Raw genomic sequence first — 19,540 nt, 5'->3', positions numbered from 1 at the left:
TTAAAATTTAGCAACAGTAATTTTGTAACGCTGAATTCGTTTTGAAATTAAAATAGTTATCCGACATATGCTATGCTATCCAAAGACTTCCGGAAGCCCAAGACTTAGGATCACAGCAGCGTCTTAATTCTAACCTTGAAATAGTAAATTTCCCGCTTTGGTGCAGCAAGGCACAATTCGCAAAACTAACCACTGTTAAGTGACAAAATATATATTTCAATGCATCATATCAATTCTTTCCGAATCTTTCCCGATACAAAATTTAGTCAAATTTAATTTTCCCATACATATATGTTCATCAACTTGAACCAAGTCACCAAAAATTAAATTTACCAACTACAATTAACAAATTGAGGAATTATCATTGACTACTTAAATGTGCAAAATTAAAATAATATCAGCTTCACGAAAGAACGATTTGTTTTGGGTTTTGTCTGGGTTTCCGCCACTGTGGATCGGTCGGTTTAACCATCGTAGCATCAGCGGCAAGCCGTGCTTCTGTTCTATTTTTACGCATATGCATGCATCGTTCTTTGTGGCATTCAATGAGCATATGGGAGCGCAGCTGATGTGCAGGAAGACGCGGGACGCATGCGCATTCGCTTCAGTCTCTTGCCGTCGGATGAATATTGACGATTAAAGGTTGCATGAAGAAGAAGAAGTCGAAGGATGATATCTGAAAAATATTGCACACGGAAGCATACGGGAAGTTTTTTAAAACTCTTCTCAAAAATTCTAGGAGCAATTTAATTAAAAACGGTTAACAGTACGGGGTTGGACTTTCCTTCTACTGCATAATTAACGCAATTTTTCGATTTCAAATTTTATTTTATGATATCATACTTGATATACAGTATAAGAAAAGTCCAACCCCGTATTACTTTCTGTTTTTAATTAAATTGCTTCTAGAATTTTTGAGAAGAGTTTTAAAAAAATTTCCGTATACTTCCCCGTGCAATATTTTTCTAATATCATCCTTCGACTTCTTCTTCTTCATGCAACCTTTAATCGCCAATTGCCGAAGGAAGCATCACCAACACACATCGCATTGCGTGCGGCAATGTTCTATTTTTAGCTCAGATGGGTTGAATGTAGATCCGAGCAAATGAGATTTGGGGAAACTGGTATGTATTAGGGAAAAAAAGAAAATTTTGTATAGCTCATGGAAATAACGCGCAGAGGGAAATCCCCGGTCTCAATTCCTTGGATATAGCGTCTGCTGCACCATAAACTCGCAAGCTTCTAATTTTATTGAATAATTATGTCTTTTCTATTCAGTAAAGCATATTTTCTTTTGTGCATTGAAGAAATAGAATATAATTTCCTACTTGTGTTTACTGTCTACTGAAACTCGGTGGGCAAGTTTGATTACTACCAAGATAAATCAAAAGCTATTTTGTTTCTGCTAACAATCATTAAAGAAAACTGTTGAGTACATATCGATTCTCAACTTATGTATTTATGTTTCATTTCCTACCTCCATCATCTAAAGTTCCGACCTGAATTCTTTCAAATATTCCAAATAATCAAATGGATTCAATTATAGAAATGTCATGAATATAAATATAAACAATACACAGCATTACGTTCCATTGATTATTAGCATGGAAAATATTAAATACAATTTTTTTAAAGGCGCTTGAATTTTCTAGTATTCAAAATTTTTCTTGCAATGCGTATTATACCACATACCTAGAAAATATGAGTTTTGAAAAAAGAAAAAAGATGGCTTTGTTGTAAAAGCCTGAACACGAGGATCGAACATAAATCCTCTGAATGAGAGCCTATCGCGTTACCACTGAACTATCTTTGATACTTGAGATGTTGGTGTTCGAAGAACAAGAGGCTACGCGGTTTGCAATAAATAACTATTTCACTACATCAAGACATAGGCTGCTTGTGCATACGTGCGGTAACGCACAACGCACCGGGGGCTGTGCTGTTCGGTGGCATATAATCTGAACCGATAAAAAGTTTAGTTATATCGGAATTTAAGTCATGTTCGGGATTTGAGTCAAAACGGTACGATTGAGTTTACGTCAGGTGCTTTTGTGCCATTTCATTCAAATAAGTCACATGTAATATTCTTATTGTTTTGGTGCGCAGGGAAGCAACTTCATAATCAATTTCAACATTTTATTTTGAATCCTCTGTAAATGCATTCTTCCTGGCGTTGCAGCAAATAACCCATATTGGCACAGTATATGTAAAACATGGCTGGCCTAACAATTAGTTTGTAAATCAAAAAAATATTTTAAGATTTTGATTTCCTATGAATATTCACTTACTATTTTTGTACCTTTTTGCTTGCATACCTTCTGTGTGGTTTTTGATAGTTTATTCATTCATGCTATACATGAGTCCTAAATCTTGGACTTTGCTAGACCAAATAATTGGAACCCCGTTCATAGTGACAGCATGTCTGTTAGAAGAATTCAAATAAAAAGCACTCGGATTATGTTGGAAAAAATGAGTTTTGGTAGGCTTCGGAGAAAATTTTCTATTTTTGGAAGTCAGTAGAAAAAGTATTCAAACTTTTCTATAATCCAAGTATGTTTTAGATAATTTAATAGTCTTAGTTCGATCATTGACAAACTACAATGACTCATTCCAGAGGTTAAATGTCAAAACGTGTTACAGCAAAGTTCTAGTGCGATTATTTTTCTACAGCTCTGCCTAATAGTTTGTTGTTTTAATTCAACTAATAACAGAGTTAAAGCACTAGTTACTAATACTAAATGATAACAAAATTTCGATCAGTCTGTATAATAAGTTACTGCAACTAGCGCTATAACTCTGTTATTAGTGCAATAGAAACAACAATTAGGCAGAGTTGTAAAAACCTTCGCTCTAGAAGTCCTCCACATATCACTTTTGAAATTTAACCTCTGGAATAAGTTATTGACAAACTATTAAATTATCGAAACTATATTACTAAATGATCGAAAACAGCCTTGCTATAATCCATAACAAATTACACGAAGGTAAGCAACGATTTTCGATTTTCCGATATATGTTATCATCACGATATAAAGTATTGCACAATATGAGCTCAAGAATGCTGATTTTGGTAACACTAGCTCTGTCACGCGATATCTATCAGATTTTGTGCTTGAATCGTTTACCTGTTAAGAGTGATCTGATAAATAATTTTGGATCAGTTTAGAAATTAAAATATTCAATTTTAAGCATACATTCATACCAATTACTGCGAAATGCTTTCCATATAAAGAAAAGCAACCCCAGTAGAATTCTCTTCAGATTTTCAGAAGTCGGATCAAACTTATAAATCTTGTTGAAAAGTGTTTGAATGATAATGACAAAAATGGAACTGCTCATCAGCAAAAATTTACCTTTCTCGTCAAAAATCGATTCTTTGGCTAATTTAAGGTCAACATTCCCAATTAACCTATATTTTTTTACACCACTAAATATTTTTTAAATTCAAAACAAGAATCGAAAAAGTGCTGTTTTTTAAGATTGACCCGATTTTGAACGAACATCGAGTGAATTTTTGCAGACCGGTTCACACATGCACACGTTTTCGGTTTTTGTTTTCGATTTAGTAAAAGATATTTTAGTTACTAGATAAATATTGTCGCTTCGGTTCCCTTTGTTCTGCTGTCCGGAACATGTTGGGTATCAAGCTGTCAAATCGTATGGATTTTCCTACTTTGACATTTAGCTCCCCTATCATCGCCGGCAAAAGATATTCCGGACAGCGACGACAGCGACAAACTTTATCTTGTAACTAAAACATCTTTTGATTGAATATGGGTTTAATAGTTTAATAGGAAAGCACTCGAAAGTTTGACAAATGGAAACATTTGTTTTTTCTCGCCACCGTTTTTTTGGTTTTCTCGTATTCAAACCAAACGATACGAACTTTTTCAGAAGAAGTATGTGTATGTTAGGGTGGCTCAAATTAGTATGGGAAAAACTTTCTTCATTTTTTTTGATGGGCCGCCCTCTTATTCGGTTCTATTTTCGGTGCCCTGATGCTCTGGACAAAATTTCAGCCAAATCGGTCAACGTTTGGGTGGTGCTAAACTCGTTGGAAGTTTATATGGAAAAATGTGCAGAATGCAGAAACATCCAAAAACAGTAGATTGCAGCTGCACTACACAACTTACGATGAAGAACTATGATACTCATTCAGATCGTGGAGAATTTAATACAGAATGTTATGCAGAAAACCGCGAGAAGATTCGAGTTTGCCCGGCTGAGTTATTGGCATTTCTCTGCAGTGGGGTTTGAGCAAATTTCATTTCTTTTACCTTTGAAAAGAAATAAATTCACCCCTACCACACTCCAGTAAAATGCCAATATCTTTGTGAAATAAACTCTAATCTTCTCGCGGTTTTCAGCATAACATTCTGTACTTTATTTTACAAGAACTGAATGAGTATCATAGTTCTACATCGTAAAATGTGCTGTCTAACTGCAAATCACTGTTTTTGGATATTTCTGCATACATTTTTGCATATAAACTCCCAACGAGACCGATTTGGTTAAAATTTTGTCCAGAGAATCAGGGCATCGAATAGAACCGGATAAGTGGACGGCCAGTCAAAAATTTGAAAAAGTGTTTTTCGAGCTACCCTAGTGTATGTGCATGTGTGCAAAAAAATCTAACTCATTTTTCGAAATCTTATCCTGAATCGATTATTTAAACGGCGAATCCTGTTCCATTGTTTCACATTAAAAATCAGCCCGAACTCACTATGGGCTCAAAAGTTATGGCCAAAATACAAATTTTTATACTATGCCTGAAATTCGATTTGTTCAATTGCACAACCTCATCACATTTTCCGGGCACTTAACCTCATCCGATTTGCTTGCAACAAATTGCATCCGGCAGCAATTATAACAAATGTGAATTTTCAATTCAATCTATCTTTATTTACGAGATCTTCGACCCTAGGCCGGTTCATCTGGTATAAATAAATGCGAAAAATAAGTCTTATTCACCAATTGTTATTTTAGACTTTTCATATATGTTTATCAACTATTTTGAACGAGCGAGAAAGGCATCATCACCGCTAGGTGGATTAATCAGGGTTATTTTTGTAACTCTAGGTTCAATTAGACTTCCCGAGTCAGTTTCCAAAACGAAAGAGTGAGAGAGGTGTGTTTTCTTATATTTTTCGGTTAAAAACCCCATATAAAAATCAAATCAAATGCGCTACCTTATGCAACAACCGATTACGCTAAAATTTTCTGAGATTGATTTTCTCAACCAACGACAAAATTCTGGGGGGTGCCGTAGAATTCTAAAACTTTTTGTATCCTTGCCTGATCATGTTTCAGGTTTAAATTTGGATTCCAAGTGATAACATTGGGCTTAAATTTCGAGTAGAGTCGATGACAAAACACCGAAGAAGTTTTCAAGTAGAAAACGAAATACGTATCTGTTGCTACAAACAAAGTGATAATATTGGAAGCAAATTGAAGAAATGTAAAGTCTTTTTTGCAAATCCGGATCATAATAGGTACCTGGTTTACAGTTTGTGTTTTAGTGACGGCCTACTTTTCCATACAAACTATATTTCCATACAAATGAAAAGATTGCTTTATTGAACATTATGCAACCCAAATGAGTTGCATAATATCCATTACAGCACTCATTTGGGTGCTATAATGGAAAACAGTTTTTTTTCATTCAACAGTAGTTACATGATTACATTTTGCTCAATTAGCTTGGGTGAGTGTTCAAATAATGTATTCTATGCGTGGCGTCACAAGTGAAATAATTTTATGGACATAACATCAAAATTCTCCAAAGGCAGGGTAATCTTACTCTCTATGGTTTGTCGGGCTATTCAATATGGTACGATAACGTGGAATATGAATGTTTTCTGCAAACATGATTTTTCAGCAAGAATGACCATGTGAAGTAAATCAGATTGGACCGTTTTGGTCCAAATTTATCATATTCACTCGGCAAGCCTCGTTGGATAAATGTACAACTCGTGCTGAAAAAATAATCTTTTTGCAACTAGTTGCACAAACTACTATTAATTGAGAAACAGACGCTCAAAAATAATCAATCATTTAAATTTCAGTTTTATATCTTCTGAAGTAAAATGCGAGCATTGTGTGTATAGATTTACTTATAGTTATTTCCTCCTGAAATGAGCAAGAGCGATCAAAATGCGTACAAATTACTTCCCAAGGAACACAACTTGTCGTTGTTCAGTAGCTGCAATTTATTCATAACTTGTATAGACTCCATGGAGTAGCAACGGTGTTTTGTGTCATATTTCAGATTGCCCTACACATCAAATAATTTATGTCATAAACATCTTAAAGAAAACTGATTCCTTTTGTTAAATGCTTGTCATTATGTCTGCAATACGATAAAATACATAAACATAATAATATGCTAATAAACGTAATTTAAATTGATCTTGATGATATTTTAAATCGAAATAAGTTCAAACTGTGCTAGTCTGTAAAATCCAAGCTCATCCAATTGACAATCGAATGCTTATTTGTTTGTATTCTCAGTTGTTTATATATAATTTCCGTTATTTATTATATAATTTCCAATACTTTTTGCTGTGTATCATAGTTTGATCCATTTTGAAGTCAGTCAAAATTAGTAAGTATCTTTTTGGTAGAGAATAAACCAAAAACAGTATGAATAGCAAATTCAGAAACACAGGAAGCGATAAGGTTCATTTAAACATTTCATTTTAATCATAGATGTGAATCTGTTTTCCAAATATGACTTTGAAAAAGTACCACGCGTACCAAAAGTGCCATTTATAGAGTTACATAAAAAAACAGAAAACCGAAATTCTCAGTTCCAGAATTACGAGGTGAAAAGTTAGAATAAGACGAAAGATAGGAAAAATAACACGGTATGTAGTACCTCCCCGAGTCACCTTAAACTTTATTGCTTAAATAGTAAAGTTAAGTGAACCAATCACGTACTGAATCTTCCCTAATGGTAAGGAGTAAATTTAGTATATCAGAAGAAAGCAATTTTTATCTCGAATCGATTGACCTAATCGTAGAATCGAAAAATAATTTATAAAAGAGTAAAATTGTAACTTGTATGCAAGGACAAAACTGATCATGAGTTGAGCTAAAATATAGCGTGGTTTGAACTTGTTATTGCCGCCAAATACTATTATTGTCCGTATTGCAAGCGCCAGGCGGAAATAATTTGTTAACATTTTGAATATAAGAAAAAAAAAACAATTTTCATATCGATAATTAGGGCGATTTTAACACATTACGAGTTACTAATCCAATGCAAGATGATGCACAGGTAACCAAATTTGCTTCCTTATTGATTTTTACAGTTTTTCATACATGAACTTAGTTATATAATTATTAGGTTTTTTCAAAGAGATTAATCATAATAGAGTAATTCTAAGATGTTTTCAGGTTTGCTGCAATAAAATGTTTCTATGCATAAATATAATAATTATAACTAGGGGTGGTGGAAATTCGCGGAAGCCGCGAAATTTGATGTTAGCCGCGACATTTTCGCGAAAAACCGCGAAATTAACCTTTCCCGTCAATAATTTTATTCCATTCTATTGCCTCAGTCGATTTCTTGGCCTAGTCAATACTAACGACGCATTTTTTGACGTCTCGATTTTTTTTCAAGTGGAAAGTCCGAAGTTGGTCGAATGTTGAGCCAAAATTAAATTGAAGAACAATTTTGTTTTTCTTTCAAATTTAAAAAATAGTTGGAGACGTAAAAAATATGGATTCTTTAGGAAAGTTTATCCTAAATAAGAGAATTAATCGATTGCCCCAATAAAAATGTTTGATGGGTAAAGTCAATTTGGCCTCAAAGAATATACAATTATTCGGAATATGCGCGCCAAACTGCCAACCGAACGCTGTTTGGGCTGTTAATTCGAAGCATACAAAACTAACAACACGAATCAATAGAAGCTACACACGATACTCTACTTCGCGTGTACTTACGGTTCAACTGAGTGCTTTTGACCAGTAATGCAAAGAAACAATAAAAAAAAAAATAAACGCAACAATTTAAATAAATACGGAATCTCATCATTGTTGTTTTATTTTTTTTTAATTTCATTGTCTGTTTTAATTTTTTGTACCGAAATTAATTTACCGCGAAAGGGCCGCGAATTTTCAGATTTTCTGAATTGGCTGTCCGCAAAATTTTGAAAATTTTGCCGCGAATTTCCACCACCCCTAATTATAACCAACGACACGCCATAAGCGGTTCAAAACATGGTTGGATAGCCTACACTCACCATATTCCACCACCACACCGCTCGCTTTCAGTTCTCTTCCGTTCACTTTAAGGTGATTATAGAATGAAGCCCGTGGTGAATTTCAAATTCACCACACGTTTATCTACATACATTTCCAAAAGCCCAAATCTGGCGTAATAGTTTTCGTACAGTGCCGAAAATCAAATTATGATTATTTAGCATAACTAAGCAAACGATCTACCATTATTTCAGCCCCATACGGGTTATGGTTTTTTCATCTCGTGCTCTTGAAAAAAATATTGGAAAAGCACGTGGTTTACAAAATGGCCGATTTCTGGCTTCATTCTATAATCACCTTAACGCGAATTGAGTAGGTAGGAATAAACAAAGCTGGTCGACAGTTTTACGGCTCAAGGCAGCACATGTGACTGCCTCATGAGCTGTGTCTCATGATATGTCGCATGTGAAACGGTAGCATGATGCACACTCTTCATAGAATGCGATGCGTAAATCAATCGCATAGCACTCAGAATGTCATGTACGTGAGATGCGACGGAGAGAATTACAGAGAGACCGCAAAAATCTCATCTCACCTACACGAACTAACTGTGATCGTGCAACAAATTTTGATGTGGCTCACGATGCGCAATGTGCGCTCTGGAAGCCTGGTAAGGACATAAACGGGAACCTTCTTACGAACGAGCGTGAGGTGATCCAAAGGTGGCGGCAGCACTACGAAGAGCACCTGAATAGCGATGCGGCAGACAAGGATGGCGGTATGGTGATGAACCTGGGAGAACGCGCGCAGGACATAATTTTACCGGCTCCGGATCTCCAGGAAATCCAGGAGGAGATTGGCCGGCTGAAGAACAACAAAGCCCCTGGGGTTGACCAACTACCAGGAGAGCTATTTAAACATTACCAAGATTTGGGGGGAAAAAGTTTTGCCGCAGGAGTGGATGGAAGGTATCGTGTGTCCCATCTTCAAAAAGGACGATAAGCTGGTGTTGGCGTACGGCCAACGAAGAATAAGAATTCCAGGTTTTTACAACGTATATTAAAAACTTTCTGCAAAAGGATAACAATGGCTCATTCAGAAGTATGCAGTATAGTTTTGTCAAAGAAACTTACGTTTAGGGTTCTTACTCTTTCCTATGCTATTCCCCAACTCCTACTCTGGTTGAAATATTACTCCTGTAAGAACACTTCATATAGTTAATGTTTCACCTTCGTGGTTTGTTCTAATATTCACCCTCGCTTCAGGCTACGAATATCAGCAGAATATCACTGCTCACTAGCTTAAATCCTTCAAAACGAATTCAGCTATCAACCGAATACATTAATTAATTTAGTTGTTTAACGCATGATCAATTCGGCTCACCGTGAATCCTAATATCTAACTCTTATCCGATTTGAGCAGTATAGTGTAAGTATAGGTATAGTTTAGGTTAATTTCTACGAATGGAAAAATATTTAGGTAATTTAGGCACATATTCAATATTCGTAATACACTTCGCCCTACCCTAATATTAGAATAGCAAGGAGAATTATAATTTACTTATACACTATTTAAATAAAGAAAAGAAAAACTAGTTTTAAACTGAATTTTAAGTTTTACACATTCGTTTGCAGGCACATTTTATAGTTTCCAGCATACCAATTCCTCTGTTTATGATCCAAACTATTGTCAGCGAAAAGTGGTCCCGTCATCCCGTCCGAGAGCCCGGTGTTTGACGTTTCACGCTTGACGTTCCGTTGTCAATCCCAGATGAAGCGACGCGCCGACCGAGGGGTCGTGACAGCTGGATTGTAGCAACTAGCGCGCAATCACATTGCTGAACGCCGCCTACAAGGTACTCTCCCAAATTTTATGCCGTCGACTAGCACCAATGGCAAGGAAGTTCGTGGGGCAGTATCAGGCGGGTTTTATGGGCGAACGCTCCACCACGGAATAGGTGTTCGCCATTCGCCAAGTACTGCAGAAATGCCGCGAATACAACGTGCCCACACATCATCTATTAATCGACTTCAAAGCCGCATATGATACAATCGATCGGGACCAGCTATGGCAGCTAATGCACGACCACGGATTTCCGGATAAACTGACACGGTTGATCAAAGCGACGATGGATCGGGTGATGTGCGTAGTTCGAGTTTCAGGGGCATTCTCGAGTCCCTTCGAAACCCGCAGAGAGTTACGGCAAGGTGATGGTCTTTCGTGTCTGCTATTCAACATCGCTTTGGTGGGGTGCAGATGGCGGACGGTACGTGGAGGAGGCGAATGAACCACGAGTTGCATGAGCAGCTGGAAGAACCATCCATCGTTCACACTGCGAAAATCGGACGACTGCGGTGGGCCGGGCACGTAGCCAGAATGTCGGACAGTAACCCGATGAAAATGGTTTTCGACAATGATCCGACGGGAACAAGAAGGCGAGGTGCGCAGCGGGCAAGGTGGATCGATCAGGTGGAAGATGACTTGCGGACCCTCCGTAGACTGCGTGGTTGGCGACGTGTAGCCATAGACCGAGCCGAATGGAGAAGACTCTTATATACCGCACAGGCCACTTCGGCCTTAGTCTGAATAAATAATAATAATAACGTAAAAGAATAACATCAATATCAATAATTGGATTTTTTTCATAACCTTGCTTCCAAACGAGAAATCGCTTTGCAACAGCAACTGCCCTTAAGCTTGAGAAGTATTCTGTGTGTGTTGATTATATTTAAATAGTTCATGGGCCACCTCACGGAACGGTCTTTCACATAAGGGTCAGTTTTCATAGTAATTTCCATACAAACTATAAATGACGTGTGCACAGTAAAATTACATCCAAATTTGCTAAAAATTTGAGAGGAATATTAAAATGACAAATGCAATCGTTTAAGCATCGAGGGGAGGGGCAAAAACGTCGAAATTTGAATCACTTATACCGGTCCACAAACATCCTGGAATGAAACGAAACCTGACGGCATAATTGGAGCTGTAGCAAAAAATAACGTTGCAATGGTATTCATTTAAACCAATAGTCAAAAATAATAGGAATTCACCCTTCTTTTCTTTATACATTGTTCTTTCTAAGTGTATTGAAGACATGATTTCTTCCCTAAGTATTAAGGTTCAAACAAAATTCGTTTTTAAGATAAGCAAAAACGGGCCAAGTCGTATAATGTAACGCCGGTGACGACGTGATGTACCCTTGTAACCATCAGAATGTAACAATTATGTGCATATCGACAGATGCTATACGACAACATTGGACGCAGAACCTTTCTTGCAATCGACTATTCATGACGACTGATGAGACCATCTTGCTATTTCCTTCAACACATCATTCAGTGTTGTAAGCTTAACCCCAGAATTGGATAATTGACGGGCCCTCCTTAGCCGTGCGATGAGATGCGCGGCTACAAAGCAAGACCATGCTGAGGGTGGCTGGGTTCGATTCCCGGTGCCGGTCTAGACAATTTTCGGATTGGAAATTGTCTCGACTTCCCTGGGCATAAAAGTATCATCGTGTTAGCCTCATGATATACAAATGCAGAAATGGTAACTTGGCTTAGAAACCTCGCAGTTAATAACTGCGGAAGTGCTTAATGAACACTAAGCTGCGAGGCGGCAATGTCCCAGTGGGGGATGTAATGCCAACGAAGAAGAAGAAGAAGAAGAAGACGGAACACTCTCAACTGTTCCACAACAAATTGCTCAAGTGTTCACAATTCATGGAACTGTAGGCGAAGGTCAGCACCATCGATTCGTTCCCTTGGTATTAAATCCAAAACACGGGAACGTATGATACAGCCTTTTGTGCATTGATGGAAATGCCCTAAACAATATTTCCTGATCTTCTAATAACATTTTACGGTGGCACAATAAATGGAATACGCTTTTGAAACGAGGAAGTCCTCCGCTTTACAGCGTTCCAAAACAGTTCCAACTAGACCCAGATTAATCCACCTAGCGTTGGTGGTGCCTTTCTCGCATTTAGTTGACACTAGCAACCCTATAACCAGAGACCGGCGGAGTGAAAAACAGTCGAAATGGCAGCGTATGAAAATGCATGAAATCGTGACAATGATACTGGCAGCACTTGAACTTTTTGCTTGCTTCTTATGGATGCAAAAAGTAAACAAGTCGAAATGGAACCGCTTATGACGGTTCTATTGGAAACAAGATGGCGTCTTCGCCGATCTCTTAATCTAGTATTTCTAGTTGACACCAACCTTATATGGAGTATATATGGTCCGATGTACCATTTTCTTAATAACTTTCAAACGCAATGACCGATCGTTATAAAATTCAATAGTGATTAACAAGGCTTTGTCCCCTGTCGAATGAAACTTGTTGCGAGAAAATCGGTTAAGGATTACTATACGAAAAGTTGTCTAATGTTTTTCATAGCTTTTGTGCACACACATACGCACACACATACACACACACACATACACACGGACAGACAGACATGTGCTCAGCTCGTCGAACTGAGTCGATTGGTATATAATACTATGGGTCTCAGAGGCTTCTATCAAAAGTTCGTTTTCGGAGTGAAATGATAGCCTTTCGGTACAACTTAGTTGTAGGAGAAAGGCAAAAAGAAATGTGACTACTGATACTCTACGACCACTCCAGGCTAAAAAGACATCTAAAATAGGAGAAAAGGATGAAAAACTAGACAAACTGGCACGTTCATATATTCCAGGTGATTGGCATATTTTTTCTTTTAATATGATTAGGAAAAATAACATGTTGTTATAGAATCTGGTGGCCCATTCGGGTGAGTGGTCCATTCGGGCGAATGGTCTTTTCGGGCGTTTAGTCTTTTCGGGCGAATGGAATTCGGGCAACTGTTACATTCGGGCGTTTGTCTTTCGGGAGAGTGTCATTCGGGCGTTTGTGATAGAATCTTGTGTACATAATGCAGCGTATACACGGTCGATTGTGCACAACATGAGCCAGCATACGATACGATGATCGTAGTGTGCGCTGTATAGAAACGGACGTGAAATTATTTTCCTGTCGCGTCAAATCTAAAGCTCAAAAAAAAAAAATTATTTGGCCCTGTTCAAGTTACAAAAATTGCTGTACATATTTATTGAACTGAAGCTTTTTATTGGGGGCGGAGTCCAACGTGTTTGAGCGTGTAAGAGGTAAAATATAAAAAAATAACAAAAATTATTTAAATTACTTTTTGTAATAGGGTAACCGTACCCTAAATGGAAGAAGCATCATTAGTCGAGGTAGTTGGGTTTTTATAAGATGTTCATAATTTTATACACTTTACGATGGTTTTAGTTGGTGCGTCGTGCTTTATATATCCTTGCAACTAAGATTTCACTTGAAAAACTATTGAAAACAATGAAAATTGACTTCCTTGCACCTATAGTAGATAGCATCACTATGGAAACCAACATAAATTTTTGCCATCACTAAAGGAATAGTGTACTCATTAGTGGTCCAAGTAATATTTGGTAGTTGTTTATGTTAAATTGCATCAATCTCATTTTTGTTAGCAAATTTATAATTTTATCTTTTGGCTTAGATAATAAAGCTGTTAAGTTCCAATAGCTATTGATTTAAAAAAAAACATTGTCTTTTGTGGATCTACTAATACCTCCACTATTGCTACCGCTAGCCTATTAGCTTCGCAATTCCTTTGCGGCTGAAAGTATCAGGTCGTCACGCCGCCGCCGACATTTTCTCATAGGCACGCTGCTTTTCAAAATCCATCACACTGCTAACACAAAATATTTCCCGAGAAAATTCGGAGAAAATAAATCCAAAGTGCTTCCCGTACAAATTTTGATGCGTTTTCCGAGGAGTTTTCGAAGAGTTTCCCGAGTGAATTCCAAAAAAAAAAGATCCCTGGTCAAGAGAAAATAATAACTGGTTATGTATTTGTGTCTACATTGAATCTAATTTTACACCCCCATCGAGGAATGAAATGCTGTATACTTCGACAACCTCAGCTACCTTAGAAAAAATCGGCCAAAGATGTTGAACCTTGTTCCTCCACACTTAGAGTAGCTCGACTGACGCGTTAACCATCTGGACTATAAGCGAGATGAGGAAGATGCGACCAAAGGCTATCATAATCCTCGTTTTATGCTGTTTGGATGTGATATAATCTTAAGTGGAAGGTAAACAGCAAATATACTATAATATATTTGGTAACAGGGATAGCAATGAGTGATACAAGTGGAATTAGCACAATGCAAATTTGTGTCCTTTTTCGTCATCAAGCTAAATGAAATCGGGAAGATTGTGTGGGTCGAAGTTATATTGCTGTACACGATTTATATACTTGATCTAGGAGGAGCCAACGAGATTCGTTTAGATGTATTGATGGAACAAGTATGACATTTTTTTATCGGTTTACATGCGAGATTTTATACCAATAGTCGAGTTCTGTCCTGGCCATGTCATTCCCGAGTAGACGAAAATAGCTCAATAATATCAAATGTTGCTAAGATAGCAAAATGAGATATGGACATGATTGATATAAGAGATAAAAGATCAGACGACAATATCAATACTTTGAACTGAAATATCATGAGGAGATCAAGTTATGCTATTTGTAAAAAGTGATAAATATCATGTGCCATTAGTTTGTTCTTATCCATATCATATCTTGATATTTAAATGATATTTCGGTGCAATTTTTTGATATTGTTGTCTGTTCTTTTATCTCTTATATCAATCAAATCCATATCATGTTTTGTTATTCTGTTTATGGCTTCTGCCCGGGTTGCAAATGCTGAGGAAGAGGAAGGTTGGTTAGTTGGATACCTACTTAAGAGAGATGCAGAGAACTTTACGACCTCTCATCACGGGAGGATTTGGAATCGTTAGTGTGGAAGGTTTTAACAGTAGGAATCGTTTTGGTAGAACGTGAACCACAGAAAGAACTAAGATAGAAATATAAAGTATAGGAAAGGGACGAGCCTGGAATTGATCCCACGACTTCATGCGTATAAGGCTGAAGCGGTCCCGAGCTCGTCCCAAAGAAATTTCAAAGCGTTTTCCGTAGAAATTGCGAAAAGTTTTCCGAGAAAATTACAAAGCGAATCAAAGAAACTTCGGTGGGAATTTAAAAAAATATTTCGTATAATTTTCACACGAACAGATTGTTCTTCCATCTCAATGCAGAGGAATTTCCAGTGAAAAAAATCATGGCAAAATTTATGAATTATTTTGCAAAAACGCTCAAAAAATCTTCTTGGTATTGACAAGACGTTTCGACGATTATGAGGTTGATGAAGCTTGATTGGCTGCGTTTTGTGAAAAGAGCCGATGACGCACGTCCACCCTACACGCAAAAAGCGTTCATGAATTCGTGAACTAACAAGTTGATGGTGTATTTTTTCGGGAACAACAGCTACGGATTCAGGAACAACAGTCACTTTTTCTGGAACCTTCTGGAAAACGTGACAGGTGTTCATGTATCCATGAATTCAATCACGGTGTATTTTTGCTGGTTCACGAATTCGGGAACACTTTTTTTTTGCGTGTAGCAGCACGCATGCTCCATATGGGCTACGACGACTCATATGTGACCAGATTTAGTCACTATAAAGTTGCAGCTAAGAGTTTTTTCCTGACATGTGCTGCTCGGGTCGCCTGCATAGAACATAGCATAGAACACAAATCGTAGATGGAATTGCAGAGATAAACATATCCGCGGTCATCACAGATTCATCTAGCATCACGTTGTCGTGGAATGTGTACTTTTTTTACGTCGCTACCGTCCCGAGAGAGAGAATGAGAGTAAGATGTTGAGATATTGAGGCAAATTTTGCTTATGCTGAAGAGACTCGGGGTGTGCCGGAAAAGTCATCGCTGTGACTGAAATGAGTGCTGCACCATGTTAATTAGAATCAATTAATTTTTTTTCACATAGCGTTTAACAAGAATAGCTATATTTTAAGCAGATGTGAACCCCATTGCAGTATTACACGGCCCACAAAATTCAAGAAAAGTTGCTCCTTGTCGAAATATCAATTAAATAATCAATTAAATAAACATGTCGTACGCATGTTAGGCCGGGAATGGGGTAAGAAACCCTATTCGACGAATCTAAGTTTTAGTGCATACAAAAAAATAAAAGATTAAGAGTTTGAGCAACAAGAAAGCAACAAATTAAAATAGTGTATATTTATATCATGTAACATGTAATAATTCTTACAAAATTAGTGATTGTTTCACTACCACACCATATGAAGCCTATATATATAGCAACGCTTTGTTGTTCATTTTCCCAAAACCAAAATTTTGGGCGCTTAAACCACTTCGCTCACCAACCTAATGCAGTACCGAATACGTGGTGAAGAAATAACTCGCTTAAAACGGACAGGTTGACGTGAAACGATATTATCAACAGATGTACATCAACCACCAAACAAAGCAGGGCCATGCATCTTCTCTTCAGATTGTTTGTTTCACTTTGATTATGGCCACGAGCCAGAACTTCCAAACTCGACCAAACCAAAGCACATTCACGGCGCTGAGATCCAAAAATGATAATGCACGTCCATACAGCTTTATGAGACCGCAAAATCTTTCTTCTTTATTTGTAACCTCAGCAATTTCCCAGCCACGATGATTGCTCTCTGTGTTGTGTTTCTTCGCGGCCAAAATCCGAGACTGGGTCGAACATGAATAATTCATCACCCTATTTAAGCCAGAGTATCGTTTTCTGGCGCGCATCTGATTTGAGTCAACCTTGGCCGGCCAGCAGCGGTGGATGAATGACGAGACGGCGGAAGACATGAACAGCATCCGAAGGTAGTAAAAGACGTTTCGTACAAGGCACCATCAATGGGAACCATAACGGCGGACATCACGAAAGAGCCGAAACCTAACAAAGAAAATATTCAGTTGTACCTTTTTTTCCCGGGAGGCCCAGTTAAAAAAGTGCAACTCACACGCACGGTGTATGCGAAGGAATGCAACCAACATGCGCTGAATCCCAAACGATCCAAACGTTTGACAACTCAAAAGCTTCCCAATGAACTGATTGCATCCGCATAAAAAGCACCTTTGGAATATAAACTATGGAGCCTCCAGATAGATTGAATAAGAATTTCCACAATTTCGTTAGAATTATTGATTTGTGAAAATTCTGAATTCCTAAAGATTATTTAAATGCCACTATACGACTCGATTCTATTTCTTTGAGGTTGCTTTTCGTTTTCATTTCCATAGAATAAGGAATCAATTAGTTAATTAGTTATATAGCTGTGGGACAAATCATTCACTCACTTCACTCCTCTATTCCCTTAGACTTGCTACTGAACACATCATGTTTGAGGTTGATGTAACTTTCCAAGTTGCTTACAAGGCTTTTCGATTATAAAGTCTTTCCCGCTGTTAAGTTTCGAAGTGTCTGACTACACTACTGCCATGCTACGCATAAGTGTCCGTTATTTCAGAGGACTATATGCATATAGTTTGAAGTTTGTACATTACACAGCTACTTGTTCTTAATATTGATTTCATGATAAACATGGGACAACTATACATAGTACAATTTATTGGTGCAGTCTCGAAAGCGTCGCTGACTAGCTCCGTCATTCAGAAAAGTTCAACTGCTTTCGTAATTGCATATTCTGATGCCGGATGGTTCCAAAAGCGGGGAACTTCTGCCAGTAACGGAGCGACGACGTGTTCACACATCTGTTGCAACCAAAAGCCCAGATTTCAAACAATGGCGAATGCAGGCATACCAAAGTGAACACTGAGAAGAAGATTGACTCAACAGTGGAGAAAATTGGAAAGCAATTCTCAGCTCAAAGAACAGTCCATGTTCTTGTCAGTCAGCTGCAAGTCTGATTGGACTAGGAAGGTAGCATCTTGAAGAGCTTTGTTGTTAAGCCGATTAAAAACGTTAAGTTATGTAAGCATCTCATCTATTACTCTGCTAGTGTGAAAAGAAACTAATATAGGGTGAGTGTACAAATTGTCGCCATACATAAGAACAACTATTTAAAAAAAAAATAAGTAAAAGGCATGTGGACGGACTTTATATATCAAACGAAAGGTTTTACTTCCTGCTCCTTAGAGCAGCTGTGAAAACCACAAGGAAATTTGTTATTATCCTCAAAATTGACTAATCCATAATAGGAACGCAAGCACCAATTGTGGCACTATTCTTAATTTTGGTTCCTTATTTGGTAAATCCCATTGTTTTCTTATGGGACTGGCCAAATAGGGACTACTAGTGCGACAACTGGTGCAAAGGACGTCAAAAATTAAGCAAAATCAATTTTTACAATTATGCTTTGCTTGTTTTGGAGGAAACCAAAGGTGTTTTCGTATCATATGAATATGCTTTATCGATATGAACTTGGTTTGCAATGATTTGATTGGTCATTTGGCATATAAAGCACTAGTGCGACAATTGGTGCTATAGCCACAACTGGTACATCTAGCCTATAAAGCGAAAAATCGCGAAGCATCGCCTGTCAGTTTCATGCGTGCCATGAATGAAAAGAGTTCTATTTCCATTTACTACCTTCCAGAAAATCCATGTGAGATCATGGTCGAGGATTTTTTTCCCTACTGAAAGCACATAACGAATGAATTGGGAATGTCGTATCCAGATTTGCTTTTACTCGCTTTGAGACCGGCAGTAGAGCTTTTGTGCATATAAACGGATATAATATTCCAACGATGTTGGTTAGAAAAATGGGTAAATGGGGATGTTTATTGAGGTTATGATGTTAAGATGCTAAAATCAGTAATATGTGTTAAGTAGATGTAGAAAATTCTCTTTGATCATTAATTAGCACTAATCTTCTATCCAAAACTGATTCCACATGGCGTCCGGAGGTTGGCATTTTATTACTTGTTATTTCATGTTAATTCAAATCCAGTTCAGGAGATCTTTGGGTTGAATATTTTCACGACTTCCATTATGAGATATGAATATAAAAATAATACTTTGGCATAGATAACTTTTAATAAATAAACGTGGGAGTGCAAAATGAACACAAAGCTACGAAGCGGTAGTGTCACAGGTGGGACTGTAATGCAAACAAAAAAGGAGAAAAAGATAAACTTGCATTTGACGCAAAAAGCTAATGACTAATAAGCAGGGTTCATAATGCTCACTCAATCTCAGGAGCACATGATTTTCCCTCACGACAGTTTTCGGGGAGAAATCGCTTTTCGGGAAAGAAAAACAGCTTGGAGAGTGATAACAATTTTTCGCTCACTTCGATTGCCGCTGAACGTTGGTTTGCTCTTTTTCTTTCATATTCGGGTCTTTTCGTGGCATCATCAATGCAAATGGTAGTAGCTTATGTGGAACAAATAACTTAACGCTTGCATA

General features: G+C 37.5%; 1 protein-coding gene across 2 annotated transcripts in view; it reads left to right on the top strand.

Moving 5' to 3' along the window:
• Positions 1–19,540, top strand: part of LOC134220218 (cardioacceleratory peptide receptor-like) — a 365,520-nt gene that overhangs the window by 160,292 nt on the left and 185,688 nt on the right. The window contains exon 1 of one of the 2 annotated variants that reach the window (XM_062699215.1): positions 13,296–13,358. The exons of the other annotated variant lie outside the window; for it this stretch is intronic. The gene's annotated coding sequence lies outside the window, so the exon portion shown is untranslated. Of the gene's footprint in view, positions 1–13,295; positions 13,359–19,540 lie in introns of those variants that run through there. 2 annotated transcript variants of the gene reach the window in all.

The sequence above is a fragment of the Armigeres subalbatus genome, chromosome 3, assembly GCF_024139115.2.
Source record: "Armigeres subalbatus isolate Guangzhou_Male chromosome 3, GZ_Asu_2, whole genome shotgun sequence".
NCBI lineage: Eukaryota > Metazoa > Arthropoda > Insecta > Diptera > Culicidae > Armigeres > Armigeres subalbatus.
This window is presented reverse-complemented; position numbering and strand designations above follow the sequence as displayed.